This window comes from Helicoverpa armigera, chromosome 13, assembly GCF_030705265.1.
Source record: "Helicoverpa armigera isolate CAAS_96S chromosome 13, ASM3070526v1, whole genome shotgun sequence".
NCBI classification, from domain to species: domain Eukaryota; kingdom Metazoa; phylum Arthropoda; class Insecta; order Lepidoptera; family Noctuidae; genus Helicoverpa; species Helicoverpa armigera.
In genome coordinates this window covers 10,373,451-10,394,074 of record NC_087132.1, presented here as the reverse complement: position 1 = coordinate 10,394,074, position 20,624 = coordinate 10,373,451, and the positions used below count along the sequence as shown (strand labels likewise).

The 20,624-nt window shown below is 35.5% G+C and overlaps 1 protein-coding gene and 1 long non-coding RNA gene across 17 annotated transcripts in view; one reads left to right on the top strand and one right to left on the bottom strand.

The window, feature by feature from the left end:
• LOC110373336 (CUGBP Elav-like family member 1) overlaps positions 1–20,624 on the bottom strand; it is a 376,248-nt gene that overhangs the window by 37,219 nt on the left and 318,405 nt on the right. The window lies entirely within an intron of this gene.
• Positions 2,798–5,182, top strand: LOC126056242 (uncharacterized). The gene is made up of 2 exons (XR_010277076.1): positions 2,798–3,331; positions 4,281–5,182. It is a non-coding gene; the product is annotated as an uncharacterized LOC126056242 (long non-coding RNA).

The following is a 20,624-nucleotide window of genomic DNA, read 5'->3' as shown; positions in this document are numbered from 1 at the left end:
CAGAAACTGCGCTGTTACGGGAGGCTCATTTGTCATAGGTACTACTTTATCTGGTGGTATTTTGTTTGGGAATTACAATTATTTATTTTTAATTACAACAAAAGAGGAGTGTGTCAGTTTTGTTTTTTATTTAGTCGCTATCTTAATTTACAATAACACATTCTATCTGCGTAACCTTCTTTGGGATAAACACGTACTCTATACCTAACCCAGATAGAAAAACAGACCGTTTTTAAAAGGATTATCAGTTTGGTAAAGCATCGATCTTACAAGTGTCTGAAGATCAATTTAACACGAGTTACCTAAGTAAGTGAAATTTCTTTGCCTCTGAAGAGAAACTCCTAATGTATTCTGAGCAAATCTTTGAGGCTCTTCTGCTGATATTAAAAGCACAACTGTTTAGTTTTAAGAGCTGCAATAACAAGAGAGTTTATGTAAATTTCACTTACTTATAAATAAAAAATTTGCCAAGTATGTAAAATTAATAAATTAATAAAAAAAATAACTATTAGGCAATTTAAACTACCTATAATGTTAAGACCACATAAGAACACAGTCTAAAATTCAAATTTCAAAAACCAAGGCACGTACTTAAAAAAAAGAACGAAAACAAAAATCTTTTCGTCTGGCATTGTTCTAAAATCAAAACTCTCACTCGAAGCAGGCTGCGCCGGGGCAGCCAACGGACGCGCACCGTCGTCGTTGCGTTCGCGCATTGAATATTAAAACGTGCGCATAGGATCAATAACCCGCACCTGAGTTGGGAATCCGTGTCGAGCAACGGAAAGGTAAAACCTATTTGAGGTAACACTTCCTAATAGTTTTGAAGACGCTCCTTCTTTTTTAGATGATAACCCAAAAAATCGTGGATGATGCCCATTTATTCACCAACGTGTGCGTCAAATATGCAAGCATCATGCAAGTACCTAGTAATAATGACGTCCACGGCCGATTTTGGCCACGGCGACTATATTCTCATTTAAGGCGATCAACCAGTTGCGCAGGACATTATAGTGCACAAGTATTTTCGCAGACACAGGTGCACTCCCTATTCCTTCACTCTCATAGCCCGATGGGACGGCAATAAGTTCCTAGTACCGGTGTAATAAGCGATCTATGTATATTCGCTTAAATATAAGGCGATTACTTCTAGACGCCCTACAAGACCAAAGCAATTAATCGTTTCTACAAGCTTCTATTTAGTTTCACTTATCCGGCTTCTATGATTAAATCTTTGATTTATAAAAATCAATCATTTCTTCAGATTTTTGCTTTAGAAGTAATAAATCCTACAACATATTTTAATATTCCATTTAAAGTTGTGACTTCGACGAATCACTTAAGTAGGCACTTGAAAGGATTCCCTAAAATTACCTTTTACAGTTTCTTAGGAGCGCAGAATATTATATTGTAGACTGGTAGAACTTACCTGTAAAAAAGAAATAATTTAATTAGTTACAGTGAAAATGAACAACTACAGGTAAATTGTAATAATATGGTCCCAAAAGAAATAAATGTTTCTATGAAAAAAAGAGTACAAAAAAACGTTTTAAAAGCAGTTTCTTATCATTCAATAAAGTAACGGTTACATAGATACTGTTTAATTATTCTTTTCCTTTAGATGTTATCTGAATTCAGGCCTTTGTAAGGCTGCCGTTTTATATTATTCTTGTAAACGTTGTTTTTATTATGTGTTGAGATTTTTTGTCGTTATTCTAAATTTAGATTTTTCGATCTTGTTAGGAGGAGCATTTTTTGCCGACTTTTGAATAAAATAGGTTATTATTGTGTCACTCGATGTGTTCTTTAAAAGCATGATCAGATGATCATTACTTAACTTGTCAATTCTTATGCTTTTCTAACATACATGTATATTATTATCTCTATCAGCAGTCTTCTAAGCATCAACTTCCTTTCTAACTATATCCCCTTTCAATATACCAACCTATTTACTGTTTACCTACGCTACAAAAATGTTTAAAATCGAAATCTCATGTTTTAACAATAGTTTTCAAGAACTAAGTATTTCTAATTCCGAGAGATCACCGATGTCAGCACGTGGTTTGAGTTACAATCTCACTGTTTGGATCACGGGGAAATTCTATAGTTCTTCTATAAAGGAACCCTGATTGATGTTATTATTTGTTTTATTGACAACTTATATCATGTATTTTCTAGGATTTATCATGAAAATTAAACCATTGTAACATCATCCTACATATTTTGATCTAACAGAGACTGGTTAAAAATAACTTAACGCTTTCTTACATCAACAATATCAAAAATTACCATTGAAGCTGCTTGTTTATGCAAAATCTATATTTCAACATCTCCCCGCTAAACTGTGGAAAATGTTTATTTCATAGCATTCACATTATGAGATGACTTATTCAAAATGGCCGCCGAAGTTAGGGCGGGCCCTCACCTGTCAATGCTCAGTACAGTCCGATTGAATTTAGACCACAAATTTAATGTTGGCCAGACTGAAATCCGTTTTGGATAACGACATAATTTAGTTTTAGCTGCCTCGTACAATACACACTAAATGCAGTTTGAAATTAGAATGCTTTGATCCAATGAGTTGGTGCTTCGTCAGTTTTCATGAATTTGACTTTTGGGGTTTCAGTTGTGACTTGAAATTATTCGTGAATAAATTGCTGTTAGTTTATATTCATTGTCCTTAGATAGAATGATAAAAAGATATAATACATGCCTTTTAAAATGGCTTAAAAAGGTTCTAGTTTTGTTGACTTCAAAAAAGGTTTTATTCCCAAGCGTCATGATCTAAGATTATTCTAAGGCCCATAGCACACGGCGTTTTTTAAACGCGCTGACGACGCGCAGAGAACGCGCGTATACACGATTCAAACGAGATTGGATCGCAACCTTGTAACTTAAGCACACGGGGCGATTATAAAACCTGCCTCTTCTGCGCGTATACGCGCAGGTACAGCGGTAAGACGCGCTGTAGTCGCTCGTACCTTTTGCGTTTTGATCAGAGACTCCTCTTCTTCAGTTGTACAATGGCGTCGGTTGAGACAACACTGCTTACTTTGGCTTTAGTACTTCTTTTAAAAAGTAAAAAACGTAAAAAAAAGCGAATTTATTGGATAGATCCATTTACGAGTGAAAAAAGATTGAGTGGTCATTATCATACAACTTTTAAAAAATTGGTAATACATAGAAGATGGAAGAAATTTTATAATTGTTATCGAATGTCATATTCGTCATTCCAAGAACTTCTTTTGATTCTAAAACCTGAGTTAACTCGTCAAAATACAGCAATGAGATCATGTATATCGGCAGAAGAACGTTTGCTCATCACATTGAGGTAAGAAAACAACTAGTATTTATTTATTTATTTATTGTTCTGTTACATTTTAAATCAATCGTAAAATGTTATAAGTGCACTTAGATTATGAATAAGAGAAAAGATTTATTCAATATCATCATACATGTCAGATATGATATCGGAGTCATTTGTAACCGATTCATTGCTATCTAAATTTTGAAGTGAACTGACAGATTCGTTTCTTGGCGCTGATTGATTACTTGGATATTGTGGTTGAAATTCAGACTGATATCCAGATTCAGACTGATATCCAGACTGGTATCCATACTGATGTTCATATTGAAATGCACCTTGGTATCTATTTTCATTCAATATTCTCGATGAGTGTCCCATATTTTTATATTTACGAATTAAATTTATCATATCAGCTTTGGCCTCTAACTTAAATTCCTCTTTGATAGCAGAAAAATCTTTAGCTAACGAAATTAAGAACAGTATGTCGGGATTTTCAGATAAAATTGTATTATTCGCTTCCTTAGACTGTTTGAGATTTGCTGTCAGTGCTTCATACAATTTGTCTTGTGGGTCTTCATGTTTTGGAGTCTTTTAGACTTCTTTGGTGAATGTGGTTTTGAAAATCACAGTCTTGGTTATTCCCAGTGCTGCATCATCATTTTGACTTGGAGATCTTATTTCGTAAAGCGGGTCTAAAAAGTTAGCAAATTGGAATATATGTAGGGTCTTCTAGGTTTAGCTCCAGATCCACTGGAACAGTTATTGTTCTTCGCCTTGTCTCTTTTATAAGCGTCCTTAATGCTCTTCCATTTTCTTTGAAGTTCAATGACTGAAAACAATAATAATGTAAATAGTTTAGTTATTTATTAGGTTAATTTTAATTCATTTGAAATAAGTAGTTGTAGGTTAATTTTAATTAAATATGTAAAATTTACGATAACAAGAGAAGCTTTAAAAATGTTATTCTTTTCAGGTATTTAGCTACGGGTTGCTATTTCTCAGATATTCACTATGACTTTAAGTGTGGACAAACGACGGCAGGCATCATAGTCCGTGAAACAGTGAAAATAATATGGGATAAATTAAAAAACATCTGTATGCCAGAACCAACCGAGGAATCACATCTAAAAACTGCTGAAGGATTTATGAAATACGCAAATTTTCCCAATCTACTTGGGGCTATCGATGGGAAACATATCAGAGTTATAAAACCTCAACATAGTGGATCAGAGTATTTTAATTATAAAAAATATTTTTCCATCGTATTGCTTGCAATATGTGACGCAAATTACAGATTTATCGATATAGATGTCGGATGCTATGGAAAGGCTGCAGACTCAACAATAAATGAATGTAGTGAATGGACCAAAAAGATAAGGCAAGGAAATTATAATATACCAAATGCGAGACCAATATCTAATAATGGAGTGCCAATACCATTTACGTTTGTTGGAGATGAAGGCTTTGCATTATCTCAACATTTACAGAGACCTTACGCTGGAAAAATCTTGCCACGAGAGAAAAGAATATATAATTACCGCTTGACACGTGCCAGACGATACATTGAATGTACATTTGGTATATTAAGCAACAAATTTAAAATCTTTAATCGGCCACTGAACGTTAGCGTGGACTTCAGTGTGGCTATTGTGAAAGCCTGTTGTGTACTGCATAATTTCATACGTGAACGTGACGGTTATAATTTTCATAATTCTTTGAGTATAGTTGGTTTAGAAGATCCTCCTGAAGATGCAAGTTTGATTTCGATTGGTGCAAGACGGTCACAGGGACAATTAAGCGGAACTATGATACGAAATATGTACGCTGATTATTTTATTAGTGATGAAGGTGCAGTACCATGGCAAGATTCTAAAATTTAGGGTACCTACCAGTAGCGTAGGGTGAAAAAAAAGAAAAGTAAAGCCAGCACAAAAAAAAGTTTACCGCGTCAATAAACAAGACGTCATTAAATTACTTACATAAAAGTTCTCATCAAGACGAATCAAACGAGCCCAAACTTGATGGAATTACTTTGTTTTATTACGAAGATCCTATAGCCGACTTCCAGCTCCATCGTCAGACCCTGGAAACTGTCTGAAGACAAAGTACTCATCAAGACAAATGAAACGAGCCCAAACTCGACGGAATTACGTTGCTTTATTACAGAGATCCCATGGCCACCCTCCAGCTCCATCATGAGACCTTGGAAACTGTCTGAATACAAAATACTCATCAAGACAAATGAAACGAGTCCAAACTCGATGGAAGTACATCGCTTTATTACTGAGTTCCTATGGCCACCTTCCACCTCTATCATCAGATCAGTTCTACGTCATACATCATCATAATATTCCACTGTCATGCGATTTACACATTTATGCAAAATTTCAGCTTAATTGGAAACCGACAAGTGGGTCAAATTTAACTTACAACATTATATTGCAACGGACAAATGAAACGAAATAATATTCTTATAATAAAGATTGTAAGCTATCACAGATCGGCTTTACCCGGCTCATATTATCGACAGTGTTTGCATGTGGTAGTAATGTATGTATGCGTGAATCGCATACATTTCAAACATTTGAATTCCCATAAATATGAGCGAGTAAAATCGGCACGCGTAAAATAATATACGTGTGCGTTTGCGCGATTCAAATACATTGCGTATTTTGTATTCAGCTTATTGAAGAATATTTTGTGAAAGGTAATGCAGGTGACCGTTTGTGGCAGGTTCCTGCCATTTTGACAGATTAATTAAGGACAAAAAAAGCCTGGCATAGATTAATAATTTATATAATTAATTTACTGAGACTCTCAGTAAATTAATTAAATAAATTCTGCCAACTGCCAGGGTTTTTTTGTCCTTAATTAATCTGTACAAAATGGCAGGAACCTGCCACAAATGGTCACCCTGGTGTAATGTAATTATATTGTTTGCGATAATTACGTAGATTAGTCGAATAGATTTTTGTAAGACTAGGGCTCAGTGAAGCTATTGTTGTAAATATAAAAAAAATACATATACCTATTAGAATCTGCCAAGGGAAGCCGATGGGAATCGTGTTGTATGGAGGCTACGCCACTGGTACCTACCTAATTACATGTTCTACTGTTTTACTGTTCTATGTACCGTCGCACTATAAACTATAATAAATTATTTTTAAATAAATATAAGAAATCTTACCTGCCAGGTTTTTTTCCTTACTGGTTTTTTCATTAAAATTGTTATAAAAAATTTGGCACAATTCATCCCAAGCATTTCTTTTTAACACTTTGTTTGAATATTCGGGCAGTAGTGAATTCCATGTAGCTGGACGATTGTTTATTTCTGTTATAAAGCGGTCGGTGTCGAAGGGTTCCATTTTAAACGAGATACACGCGCAGCACACAATAAACCATTATTGCAACTGAGGCGCGGGCGCAGTGGTGGACCCCCACCCCCTCTGCCCTACTCCGCTCCTTTGTACGCGCGTTTGTACCGCTTCAAATGCGCGTATACGCGCTTCATGCGCGCGTTTCTATTATCAATGCAAACGCAACAATTAGCGTTTACAGCGCCGAAGAAGCGCGTTCCTGAAACGCGCGTTATCAGCGCATTTAAAAAACGCCGTGTGCTATGGGCCTAAAACCTAAAGATTCTTACAATCACAACGGGAGGTACTTAGACCATTTCTAATATAAGCTATTTTTTGTTATCTCCATTGAAATCTGATTCTGATAGCTTTTTATACTGAAGCAGTGACCTAAAACGACATTGTGACGATTTTTGGATGAGAATTTACTACGGTACGTTGTACTTTATTTGTTAAAAATACTTGACCTAGTATCAATAAACTCTCTTGATTTCTTTGAGCTTAAACAAACAACCACACGAAGGTTTGTAATTTCAGAGATCTTTATAACCAAAAATACTTTTTTAATTTAATAATGACCGACCTTTAAGGACACACTATCTACAATCCTTATCAACCCTGTACCTAAAATCGCGTACAAAACCATCCAAACTGCAAACTAGGTCCAGATTAATATCCAGTACCTGACATCAAAGTCCACTTATCAAGATTCTGGTCTGACGTCACGCGAATTAATTCCAGCTTTCTAATTACTATCCGGAATGATTTACAAAGGTACACTCGCGTTCATTTTGATTCAGTCTGATTTATTTGGCGGGTGTTGGGGGGACATTGTGACATGGTGCTGGCTGGTTGAAATGGAAACTAATGGGTGAGGTTCCACCATGTTGTGCGTAATGGCTGATGATGGATGTTTGGTGGGCAAATTAGCATTAGCTGTTGTGTATATAGTTTTGATTTCTGCTTTGTATTGACCGTTGAAGAACATGGCGAGTTGATGTAATGGGGTTTGCCCAAGACCGGGATACGAGCTGATTATGATTACGTCGAAGATGATGACCCTGTTGGATTGAACTATGATTTTTCCGAACTATCCTATGCATCGTATTTCATCCTACAGCTTGACCGTGACCATAAACATTAATCTATTACGCTCGATATATTCCCCTTCCACCCATATCCTTATAAAAATCCCCCTTGCATTTTACAACGAGAGCTCCGCCGGTATTCGAATAGCCGTCAAATCGATTCTAACAACAATCGAGTCTTTTATATATCGATATTGTTAAAATTGCCGATTATCGAATTGTGTCAGTTGAGTTCGCCGATTTAACCAGACGGACAGTGCAATATGAATGACAGATATATACTGTGGTCGGTACGATCGTCCATCATAAGGTAAACTGGGCTTGAGAGTTCAAAATAAACTACCGTCAGCCGGCAGAAATAACTGGCTAATAATGTGACATTAGAATATTGTCGATTCTAAAGCGCGGGATTTTGATTTCTGTGGGATTTGTTTGTTATTGTCTGGAAGGAAAATGTATGGTGTATTGTAGGTAGGTACTACTGTTAGAAGAGCTGGATATTTTAATGATGCTTGAATGATGACTTTACGCATATCGTAAATTAATATTGAATGAGTGCTAGCCGTAACAATATATTTTAGTTTTTAGATGATTCCAAGACAAAAGAGACCCTGTTTAAGAAAACCTGAGTAAGATGTCGGATTTTATAATTTCTTATTGTCTTAGAGAATCGTTAATCTTTCTATCCCATATGCATCCACTCTTAGTTTTGTTGTATCTTTATACATGACTCCTTAGTCCTCTATACGAACACACCAATTCTCTAACCCACTACCTAAACATCAATCTCAACCTACATTTATTCCATTAACTCTCGCGGACCGTAACTCAAAAAAAAGGCTAGTTTTCAGCTGAAATTCAAGCGTCGCTCACCTCGAGGTTAATCGTCGAGTACAGCGGGAAGTTTCTATTAAGTCGGCGGGTCTGTGACGCGATGCGCAATAATTGACTTGTAGTGCCACGGCGAGGGGCCACGACAACCGCGACGGAGTAAAAAAAAAATAGTATGGTTTTTTAACGTCATGTTGTCATTTTTTGGGGATATTTATGTAACTTCGAGGGAACTACTTCCCAGGATGGGGATAAAAAGATATCATCAAGTCTATCTCCTGGTTCTAGACTTCCTCCTAACCAAGTTTCAGGCAATTCAGTTTTGCTGTTTTTAACCAACTTCCCGAAACGCAGGAGGTTCTTAATAACCGACTAACACGAGTTTCTTTATTAAACTAAGACGAGCTCTATGCAATATAATTAGTTCACTGCCATTGTTGCAATAATGTTTATTTTAGTCATATTTGCAACGCTCTTGACCGTGACCTCGCTTGATAGAAAGTGACTTGATTTAGGTTATAGACGAAGCAAAAACCCATATTCCTTTGATAATATTTCAAAACTGTTGTGGACTGTCAATAATAATCTGCCTTGTCTTTTTCAGGCTTCCAGTCTAACCATCTAAGTCTACCAGAGTTTTACACTGAGCGATTGCCTATCTGATCTCCTCAATCCAGTTACCCAAGCAATCCATTATTGACTTACTGTCAGTACTAAAATTAAATATTATGAAATTGCTACATAATTATGTTTCAAAGAAAAACCGCAAATAATTTCTGACGTCAGTACTTTAAAGTATCTTTGCGTTTAAAGGTCGAAGCACACATAAACTCGTAAACGGATCGTAAACGTTAGAACACACGTATAAACATTTATTGTTCCGTTACGATTCCGATTGGTTTGTCTCTTTCTCGAGTTGGTATTATTGCACATCTAGATCCAAAGGGGGGTTAACTAAAAAGTCTATGTTTTTGAGTTATGCATTCCATCAAATTCCTTGACCTAATTCCCATCGATCAACTAAACAGATAAAAAAAAATGTTCTAGCTGTGTAAAAACATTTTTATATTATGCATAGGATCAGAGGAATCAGTTTGTCGTCTTTTCTGAAAAAAGTGATGTTTTGAATATTAACACTCTTTTTAGTATGTGTTGCGACCCTTAATTGAACTTTGAACACTAACAAGAAAAACACTCAATAAGTGTAAAACCAGCTGTGAATGAATTTAATCGTAAAACGTAAACATACTTCAGACAGATAGATCAAACGTTCATTATCTTTTGATTTTCTTTATAAAAAAGCATGCGTAGTGAGTGGGTTTATAATAAACGGCCAAGATTTATTTATAAACAAGTAAACCTAGTGTTCTGGTATTTATAGGCTAAGATTGTTAATAATCTGACCCGTTCTATACATTATAATACATACGCCAGAAAGCCTGAAAACCTAATCCTGCCAAAATGTATAGGGTTACCTGGATTGAGGAGGTTAGAGGCAATCGTTTCATATTAAGCACGGGTACAAAGCTGCGTCCGGTTAGACTGGAAGACAACCCCAACATACTTCGGAAAAGGCTAGGCAGATGATAACACAATCTTATTTTTATACGTTTTTCATCACTATCGCTCATGAAACCTGAAGGGCGCCATGGCTCCATATACGTAATTAGATTTCGGTCTAAACCTGACTCAATTCCCGGAACAAACACTATACACATGTACCCACGAACGTCTAAAAATAATATTTTGTACGCAGATATGTTTCCACTAATAAAGAAATTTACAAAAGCAGCCTTAAGGGGTGTCTAAGGTTTGCATCAAATGTACTGTTTTTAATTTTATGCTAGTCCTTGTTAAAACACATTTAGATATTCTAAATCAATCTTCAATGCATAATAAAATAAGTCTTAGCAACTCAACACAATAAATTAATTACTTCGACAATACGCACACATCAATAACACAGTTTTATTATGTATGTGTGTGTGCACAAACATAGGTATAGACTAGCTTACGTGGTTATAAATTAACTCATCTGTACATTATCTTAAAATTCTTTATCTGAAAATTCGTTTTAGCAACTCTAAATGTTGAAAAAACTTTTAGAAACGTGCTTACATCCCAAAATAACAATTTCCCAAAATGCAAGAGGTTTGTGTATTGTTGCCTAAACCTTTACTCCAGCTTTTTTGTTCTATTTTTAACTCTATCAAACACCTATACAGGTACTTATTATTATTTTAATAGTTTAATAGTACAAGTATAATTTAAAATTTTTTAAATTATTTAAGCAAAAAAAAAATTTTTTAAGCAGGAGTACCACCTGACTTAATTACCATTTTTAAATACTGGTATGGAGGCCAGATCAATCAGGTACGCTGGGCAGGGGCTCTATCGGAGCCGTATGGGTTGGAGTGCGGTGTTAGGCAGGGGGGGATAAGCTCGACAACGCTCTTCAACCTTTACGTCAACGAGCTGATCGTGGCGCTCAGTAGAGAGCGTGAGGGTTGCTACATTAACGGAGTTAGTTACAATAATATTAGCTATGCCGATGACATGGCTCTACTGAGTGCCTCGGTTTGTGGTCTCAGAAGGTTGCTGGCTATCTGTGAAGGCTATGTTAAAAATCACGGATTAGTCTACAATGAGAAGAAAAGTGTAGTCATGGTCTTTGAGGCTGGTGGTCGATGCTTGAAAACTATACCTCCTGTGAGGTTGAATGGTACGGTTCTGCAGAGGACCTATAATTTTAAATATCTTGGCCATATATTGACCTCCAACTTAAAGGATGATCTGGATATTGAGAGGGAAAGAAGGGCGCTGTCGGTTCGAGCTAACATGATTGCTCGCAGGTTTGCTCGTTGCAACGTAGCTGTCAAGCAAACTTTATTCCGTGCTTATTGTACCTCTTTTTACACGTGCAGCCTGTGGGCATTATTTACTCAGAAATCGTACAGCGCCATTCGAGTACAATATAATAACGCGTTCCGGGTCTTAATGGGGCTGCCTCGCTTCTGCAGCGCATCAGGGATGTTTGCTGAAGCTCGCATTGACTGCTTCTACGCAACAATGAGGAAGAGATGCGCGTCCCTGGTGCGCCGTGTGCGGGACAGCCCCAACACCTTACTGCGCTGTATAGCGAGTAGACTCGACTGCCTGTATATGAATCACTGCTGCAGACTTTCCACTTCGGTGATAGACCTGCGGTGGTGATTTGATACAGGCAGTCATCTTAGGTTAGGATGCTTTGTTTTGAACTTTACTAACATAGTAATTAAGTAAAATTGTTACTAACAAAATGAGTCATGGTCACTTGAATAAATGAGTTTAATATATAATATATATAATTGACTAAACTAATTAAAAACAACTGTAGCGGTAGTGATTACCTAACGCTCAATCAAAACTAAATAGAATCGCATCGACGCATTTCAAAGCCGCGGTTACACCGGTAGACATATTATTTAATTGAATTATAACTTACTGGCTATCTAATCTACGTCCTAGGAGAACCACTTCCTAGCTATTGGATAAAAAGTAGCCTTTGTTTCGTCTTAGGCTCTAATCATTTGGTTCAGTTGTTTCGGCATATAAGCGCGACAAAAAGACACGAGTTCAAAACAAGATTCTTATAGATGCCTTTTTTGTAAAAAAAGTGTATTATAATTTATAATTACAAAGACAAGGCGGCGAGGAAATATATGCTTTCTTGTACTTTTACAATATCGTCGATCCGATATTTAGACGGGTTACAAAAGGACATAAATCTTTATAAATCTATCTCCTATTGTAATCCCAGCTTAACAGTGATGCAACTCCATAGTGGGATCGCTGAAATATCTGCAGCGCTGCCAAAAGCGCTTCAAATCGCTTGAAGCGACACGTCTGACTGACGAGACATCTTACCAACGACAAGCATCCGACAGCCACGACACGCATTGTTGTGATACGTAGGTACGTAGGTACGAATACATAGGTACGCATACGTAGGTACGGTAGACCGCACGTCAGTGGTAACTGTCATGCACCTTAACTCAATAGTAATAAGTACGATTTTCCTATAAAACTGTTACCACTGACCTGAAGTTGACTGTACGAATACGTAGGTACGCATACGTAGGTATCGAATAAAATCACCCATCGATTTTATAGCCGTAGCGAGACAGTAAAATCGATTAGAAATTGAAAATCGATTATTGTTATCTTGACTTGCGTTTGCATTTGTTTATCTTGCGGGTATGAATAGCTGAGTTTAATTGCATTAAAATCCACATTTGATCAATTTTAAAGTTCTCTAATACCTTTTAAGAAAATCCAAATGATCATTACCTACTGCTAAAGCTTTTACATAAATAAATATATCAGAGTTACTCAACGCGAAATGCACAATGAACATAATTCTACGATTTAGATAACTTCATACATCTGGTATGGGCTCAACGTTTATCCAGCATGCGTATTGAATTACTAAATATTTCGATAACATAGCTTATGTAAATAAAACGAAATAACTCTACATTATATTCATTATACGAAAGATTTCAGTTCTACTTAGCTAGATCATTGCACTGGTCTACAAAACCCACTTTCTGGTGCAGTCAGGTAAATAGCATTTACAGTAAATGTGAAAATTATACAATTGTAATAATTTGGATAAACGGACGTAAGTAGGTGATCGCTGAAACCTCTGATAGCTGAAACAAATGTATCGGCTCCGTATCTCATGAAATCTAACTGGGAACATCACAAAGCGAACTTAATGTACACTCGTATATTAAATGCGCAAATAATTGTCGGTACATAAACACTATCCACCCGCCTTCCTAGCTAAACGAACATACGACTCGACATAATAAATTATTATAACGACTGCCTCATATATTCAGAGCGAACCTTTGATATTTCTCGATAGAACAGTAATGGACAGGACACTACATTAGGCACACACATGTCCAGTCTATTGTCTTTAAATACTTAGAAAAAAAGCAAAAATGACGCATCAGTCATTAGCAGCTCAAAATAAAACTCGTCCAGTATAAGTTGAGCCGTGGTGTGTGAGGCGATTGTTAAAACGTCGGTATTTGGACCAGGTGTCAGGGCTCTTGTAACATTGGTTGTAATATAAATAGTGTTGTCTTTTAACAGAGTAGTGTTCGGTTCCCGAATGCCGTGGCTGCAGAACTAATGTAGGACGATGGCGTGTCAATCTGCACGGCAGCGTTGTAGGCGCGAATCGTTTAAGTGATTTATTTTAGGTGTTCTTTATGAGGGAAACACGTGTTTTCAGCTTTTCCGAAACCAATATTTATTTTTTTACAGCAATTTCCTGAAAACTTTAGTTTTCTTTTTCTTTCAGATTAATTTGTAACCTCAACTAATTTCTCTACATTTTACAATCATATTTTGTTACAAACGTTTTCAACTCATCAATGTCATTCTAAACTAAATTCTTGAAAGCTAATTAGTGTTTACCACATGACAATTTTAAAAACTCCCACAAAAGTAAAAAAATATAAAAAAGAATGACTCAGAAACATACGTCTCTTATTCAAAAACCATATCAATAATTCTCGTCATAAAAAAAGATTTTTTTTATCTCAATTCGATAAATTTTCGCTGTCCCCATCGAAAATCGCGTCGTCAAGTATTCGCAACGTCCGATCATCCGGCGTCCGGTGACGTCCAGGCTCCGACGTCCGGCGTCCGGGTCCGTTCCGAGATTGATAATAATATAAACACCGGCCGGCCGGTCCGAATGCGCCGTATCAATCAACCGCCCCGCCTCCTTTGGCAGACGCGCGATAATATTCATTTGGTTCCGACGAATATCTCCCGAGTGTCTGCTGATTTAAGCGTATTGTTCTACTCGATATTGTATTTTTTTTAAAACTGACTTCCCAAAAAGAAAGAAGCTGTCAACTCCACCGCGCATATAAGTTATGTCAATTTATTTATTACTATTATAGGAGCTGGGTACAATTCCGGATCTCCTAATGGCAATGTCACTTGAGAAATTGAAAACCAGATAAGAATGACTGTTTTATGTTATGTAAAACCGTGAAAGAAAGAAATAGTATGAGAAAGAATGAAATTCTAACTGAACTAACCCTTCAGTTCCAGATTGACTTATTTCTAGAACTCTTTCCAAAACAAAAGAAAGAACATTGATCTCTAGTTTTCCGCCCATTAGCACCCACCCATCTCTGAAACAAAGACTAGATCAGAAAGCAACAAAGCTCAAAAACTAAAGGAACAAATGAACATACAAGAACAGTTCGTAATCCAGTACATTTTGAGCAACATTGTTCACATCACTCGCTGTTTGCCACTCAATACGTTACTGATACAAAATAGGATCATCCTACGTTGAGTTAAACACGAATGTAAAGCCTTTTTTATTCTATTCCAAAGTACTTTGGATTTCCAAGCTACTGGTGTAGGGTAACCACATTTTTCACAAAACAAAACTAAGTTCTTAAAGTCAGTACCTAATGTCACTGTTCTTTAGCGAGTGAAAATGTTCGGATAGTGATTGAGCTGATGGTCCGAGTAAAGCGTATCAGAATGGTCACCCTAATAAGAGTATCTTCAAATACACAAGACCAGTCTACAGTTAATATTCCAAGCAGTATTCCGTTTAAGATCCAATGTCAGGCACACTGCACGACGATATTGTGTTGCCATGCTGCATGCGTTGTCGTGCAGTTGACAGCACGGTTTCTGCAGTGTTGCCAGCTACGAAGTTGGACGATAAATCCTTTAGTTATTAATCTGTGCTCCGCAGATTGGAACAATAAATCGTTTAGTTCTCAACTTCGAGTCGAAAATTATTGCTTTTTTTCTTGACGTAGAAAAATATTTTGTTTAACAACTATGATTGATTTTCGAAGTTTTATGAATCTGAAACGTTTGAAAAGTCACAATATTTACTTGAGCATTTAAATACGAAAACACATAACCTTCTAACACACTTTTCTGTGCATAGAAAAACAAACGTGAAAAACGTAGACAAACAACGATATATTAATAGTAAAGAAATGTCTTAATGAAAAATTTTTGCTTCACACCGTGAGCTTTTGTTTACGCTATATTGGTCTTTATGTTAATAGCATTAAGGTTCAGCTGAACTGTATGAATAAATTAGTATAATTTGATCCGTCGACAGCGTACGTAGTGAGTGTGTGACGGATTACATCTGTGCGTATGGGCGCGTTTCCACTGCGTTCCAGCGATAATTTCACTTTGGAAAACTTTTTACCATGTCGTTTCAGTAGTATCGTGTTCCTGTGTACCGTAGTTAAGATATCTTTAAAGTATTAAGTAAAAATTACATTTAAAATCAATAAATGACCCATTTTGTCATTTACATATTTAAGGATACAAATGACAAATACACCTTAATTTCATATTTTTTTCGCATTATCTTAAAATATTATTTTATAAGCTCTACGAAATTGTTCACCAGTTATCAGCTTCTGTAGGTATTATAGCTACATCTTGAACATGCTGCAGTTACGCTAACAACGACGAACACACTTCAAGTACAGTCGAACACACAAGTCATGTCATGTAAGTGTTTGTTCGAAAAACTTCAGTCGTGCTAACTTTGGAGGAGCTGTGTATCGGAAGGATCATTGCTAGAGTAAGGATTTAGTAATGTTATTTACTTTTACGTTTGTTTGTAAGGAAGGAGCGAAGTCTAAGAAATCATAGAACTGTTTTACTGATGATTGAGTAGGTATATATTCTATACCAGGTGTAACGAAGGTCTGCTTACAGAGAACAGAAAAAAATATGGCAGGTTTTATTTTTAGTCTCTTCAACTTTTTTTATTTATTTATTTAGCGAACAATTTTGACGTTATGACTAGTTCTTAGTCTAATCAATATTTCTATGACAAAGATATCGTACCGTCTAGTAAAAATCTACTACATATGAGCACTTTTTACTTTGATTTTCGTATTCACAAAAATGGGAGATAAAAAAAAACTTTTTGATATTGTTACTTAAAATATTTCTAGGCTACCTATTTTTTGCCTGCCAGTAACGTCAAAAATTATGCCAGTCAAAATAGACTTTCTATTATACGAAATCAAATTAAATTACGAAAATCTAGATCCTAAAGCCTTAGGGAATTACTTTCAGGATGAAATATGAAATGTAAGACGTTATCCTAATATAAAAAAAAATGAGAACAAGATATTCATGAAGATATAATTTTGATAATATAATAAATCGGGTAAGAAATAAGATGAGATTACAATACTGAATTATATCTTCCATTTTGAATGAGACAGATTGAGAGCAATTGGCTTTTGCTACTTATCCACGCGAATATAAAGAAATCGGTATAACATGCTTATTGAGAATAAGCTACAGAGTAGCATTAAACATATTGAGTTACAACTTTATAAGTATTTCTTAGAAGACAAAAATATGTAAATAAACGCTTCGTTTAACTGGGAGAAATAACGTTATTTAATCATTAATTTTAAATGCAACGAAAATACGAACCTTTCTGCCCTAAAGAAGAGCTTTAGAAAATCAAAACATCACACTTACACCCGATCAAAAGCCACCTCACTACCCCCAACTACAATTTCAATCACGCACGGATCCATTACCGCTTTTCTCAGCACACACAGCTTTGTAACACTAATAAAACAATCAACGTATGACGTGCAAACTGTCACTAACCACTCGGTTTACTGTCAGACGAATGGGCGAACGACAATAGTTCATTTCAAAGTTATGTCTCGTACTAGCACAGAATGGTTGACTTCGCTTTTAGAATACTAAAGATATTATTGGTCTTGTGGAAATGATTTTGGGAATCTTATAGTGGTCGTGCTTACAAAATATGTTCTGGATATTTTGTTAAGGAAATATGTATGTATGCGGTTAATGGGAAAAATTTATGCTAGGTTTTGTTTAGGGTTAAACCAGTTCGTGTATTTTTTTTTTTCCTTGGGTGTTAATCAATAATAGGAAAAAGTTACAAAAGATTATGCTGAAGAGTTTGTTTGCTTGCTTTAATATTTGCAAGCCCTTGTCATCATCATTAGAGTAGATAAAATTAGAATGAAATACCTATCTTATGTAGGTACTACATGTATGTCAATTATATCTTAACGATGTCCTAAACCTTAAATATTTTGTTTAACCCGTATTTTAGTAACTCCAACACTTACGCCTTGGAACGATTACATAAACTGAACAATTTATACGTGGGACAATTTCTAAGTCAATTGTTACCGCGCAGACGTGGGAACTTCCAGCTTATTGAGATACTGAACAAACATAATAAAATAAATAATTTAAACATTGATTTTGACATGTTTAGTAAGCTATAAATTGTAGAGTATTTCACGGTTTTTTAACTGAACTTTCACTGTAAATAATAATTGAACATACCCATTATACTTGAAGCTAAAGACAATAATTTTTACTTTGATACAAAATTCCAGTTGATCATATTTTCTGGCAATCATAAAAAAAATTCAAGATCATATATAAAAAGAAAACCTTTGCAGGACAATAAAAGCACACACTAATATTTTCGATACAAAAAAGAAAAAAAAAAAACATGGCCGCCATAGTAAAATGAAAGCGCGACCATCGTTCGAAAACGCAAGCGACACGCAACGAATTTTATACAGAGTTATCGAACACTATAACAGTGTCGATTCAAAACTGACATTGTAAAATGTACTTTTCGAATTTTTGACGCACACACAGAAAAGAGATACGGTGACCATAAATTCGGTGCGCACAGAAGGCTCGGTCCTGACGTTGCGCGATAAAGAATGGTGCGCAAAAACAGTGGCTATGGTCAAGTTTAAAATATGATGGAGAGTGGCGCTCAGCCAGATTTGAATGCGCATTTTACTGGAGAGATTAAATTAATATGACAATTGAAGCAGAATACAATTGTTGTTAATTTATTTGCTTTTGTAACTATATTTTATACGGGGTATTATTTGTATGAAAAGCTATGAATAACTTTTTGAGTTCTTTGTTTATTATCGGTTACAAATCGAGTTCCTTATTTTGCAAATGTGTGTTCAATTCTTTGGATAGACTGTTCTATAGGTTGTATTTTCATCATGGTGGCCTGTACAAAATGAGTCTTCTGAATTTCCATGCTCCATACCCCGATGGCCATGATTCATGAGCTTATAATTCGGGACTGGGGAAATTACAGTGCGCAGGGTGGGGGGAGGTGAAAAGTTGCTGTTATTGCCGATATTAAGCCAAGAGCTACACCTGTGTGCGTAAATTTACTATGTGTGCGTTAATAGTAAATTATTACACCCTCGTGCATTACGCGGTGCGTGTAGGGTGACGATATTCCAGGAAATCAGCGGGACAATTTAGATACGGCACGCGAATGAATAACGCTACGCTTTGCGTTTTTCGTCGTCGTATTTATTTAGTAGTATTTTCGCCCGTATTTTTGTATCGAGCATGATTTATGGACGTTACGCTAAATATTTGAATGATATAGCGGTAAAAGGATATTCAATTTCTTTTTCGGAAACAATTTGTTTTGTTTTATTACTTTTTCTGTCTGCGAAAGGAAAATATGTGCGATTTGAATGTTTGCTATTGAAGTGAAATGGTTGAGTGAATATGAATGGATTTTGGCAGACGATCTAGTTTACATTTGAAATGGCAACCGTAAATTATTGCTTGAATTATTCTCTTCTCACTGGTACAGATTGTCCCAATTTGATAAAGACTACATACATTGGATTTTGCAATAAACTAAGACCATTACATAGACGGGCCATTAAAAGTATCTTAAAAATGACGATCCGAAAATTTTAAACAATAAAAAATTTTAGTTTTGTTCAACACAGGTAAGTAAATCATGGTTACCCTGCAGTCTCATCCAGTGAACTGTAAAATAATCCAATACATATTTTACACACTTACGTTTTATGATTTAATCATGAAATAACTGCGTGTTCACTTGTTTTCTACGGATTTAAATATTAAAATACAGGTTTGTAGACTTTGTATATACCTACTTACTTAAGTTGAAAAAAAAAAAACAAAGACTATTCCCGAAAAAATATAAAAATATTATTCTATATTTTCAAAGACCATTTAACACAAACAACGTTGAACAACTCTTGCTTAGCTACTACTTCAGTTATGCCACTTCAATAAGTCAAGTTAACTCAATCCTAATAAATTAACACATTCCATAACCATACAATGTCAATGTTACCACTTTAAAAAATCACAAATCACAAGCATAGCAACAGAAGCAACTGTTGCAACGGTAGCAACAGAAACCACGTACAACAATTAATCCATCATTTTTAAGTCTTGCAACACTATATTGTCTTTATCCTCAACCTTATTTATGCAGAAGGCTAAAGAGACGGTACCACAAGGTTACATTATGAAACTAAGCAAACAAAATTCACTTTTTACATCCATCGATCATTTAGACTGTCTACAGAATCCAAACCTACAAAGAAAACTAGCAACGAAAGTCGTTCTAACTAAGATTGCCGCTAATAATAATAATTTTTCGTAGATTTCACTTGCGCGCGCGCCGATGACCTTTGATTTACGTTTGTTTGTTTTGTTACCTCATTGCTTGTAAATAATATTGTATTTATGCATTGTAATCTATGTATCTTGCTAATTGTCGGAAGAGTGATAAACGGTAATTTTTTGACCTTGAATTTTAACATGCTATGTGCACATATGTAGGTACTTACTTGTGTAGATTGTCGTATGTTGTTGGAGAATAGTTAGGTGGCTATTTTTATTACTTAATAGTTTTGTTTCTTAAATACAAGATGAAGATAAACAATTTATGAAATAGTACATAAAATGAAGAATAATTTAATTTCACATTATTATGCCGATAACGTCTCAGATTAATAGAAATAAAATTTTCTATTAACTTAACACCTTATTACCATAATTAGAGAATAAATCAAACAAATACCTATTTACCTACATCATTAAAATTCAACATTCAATTACCTAACTATAGTTAACTAAACATAATATCTTAGT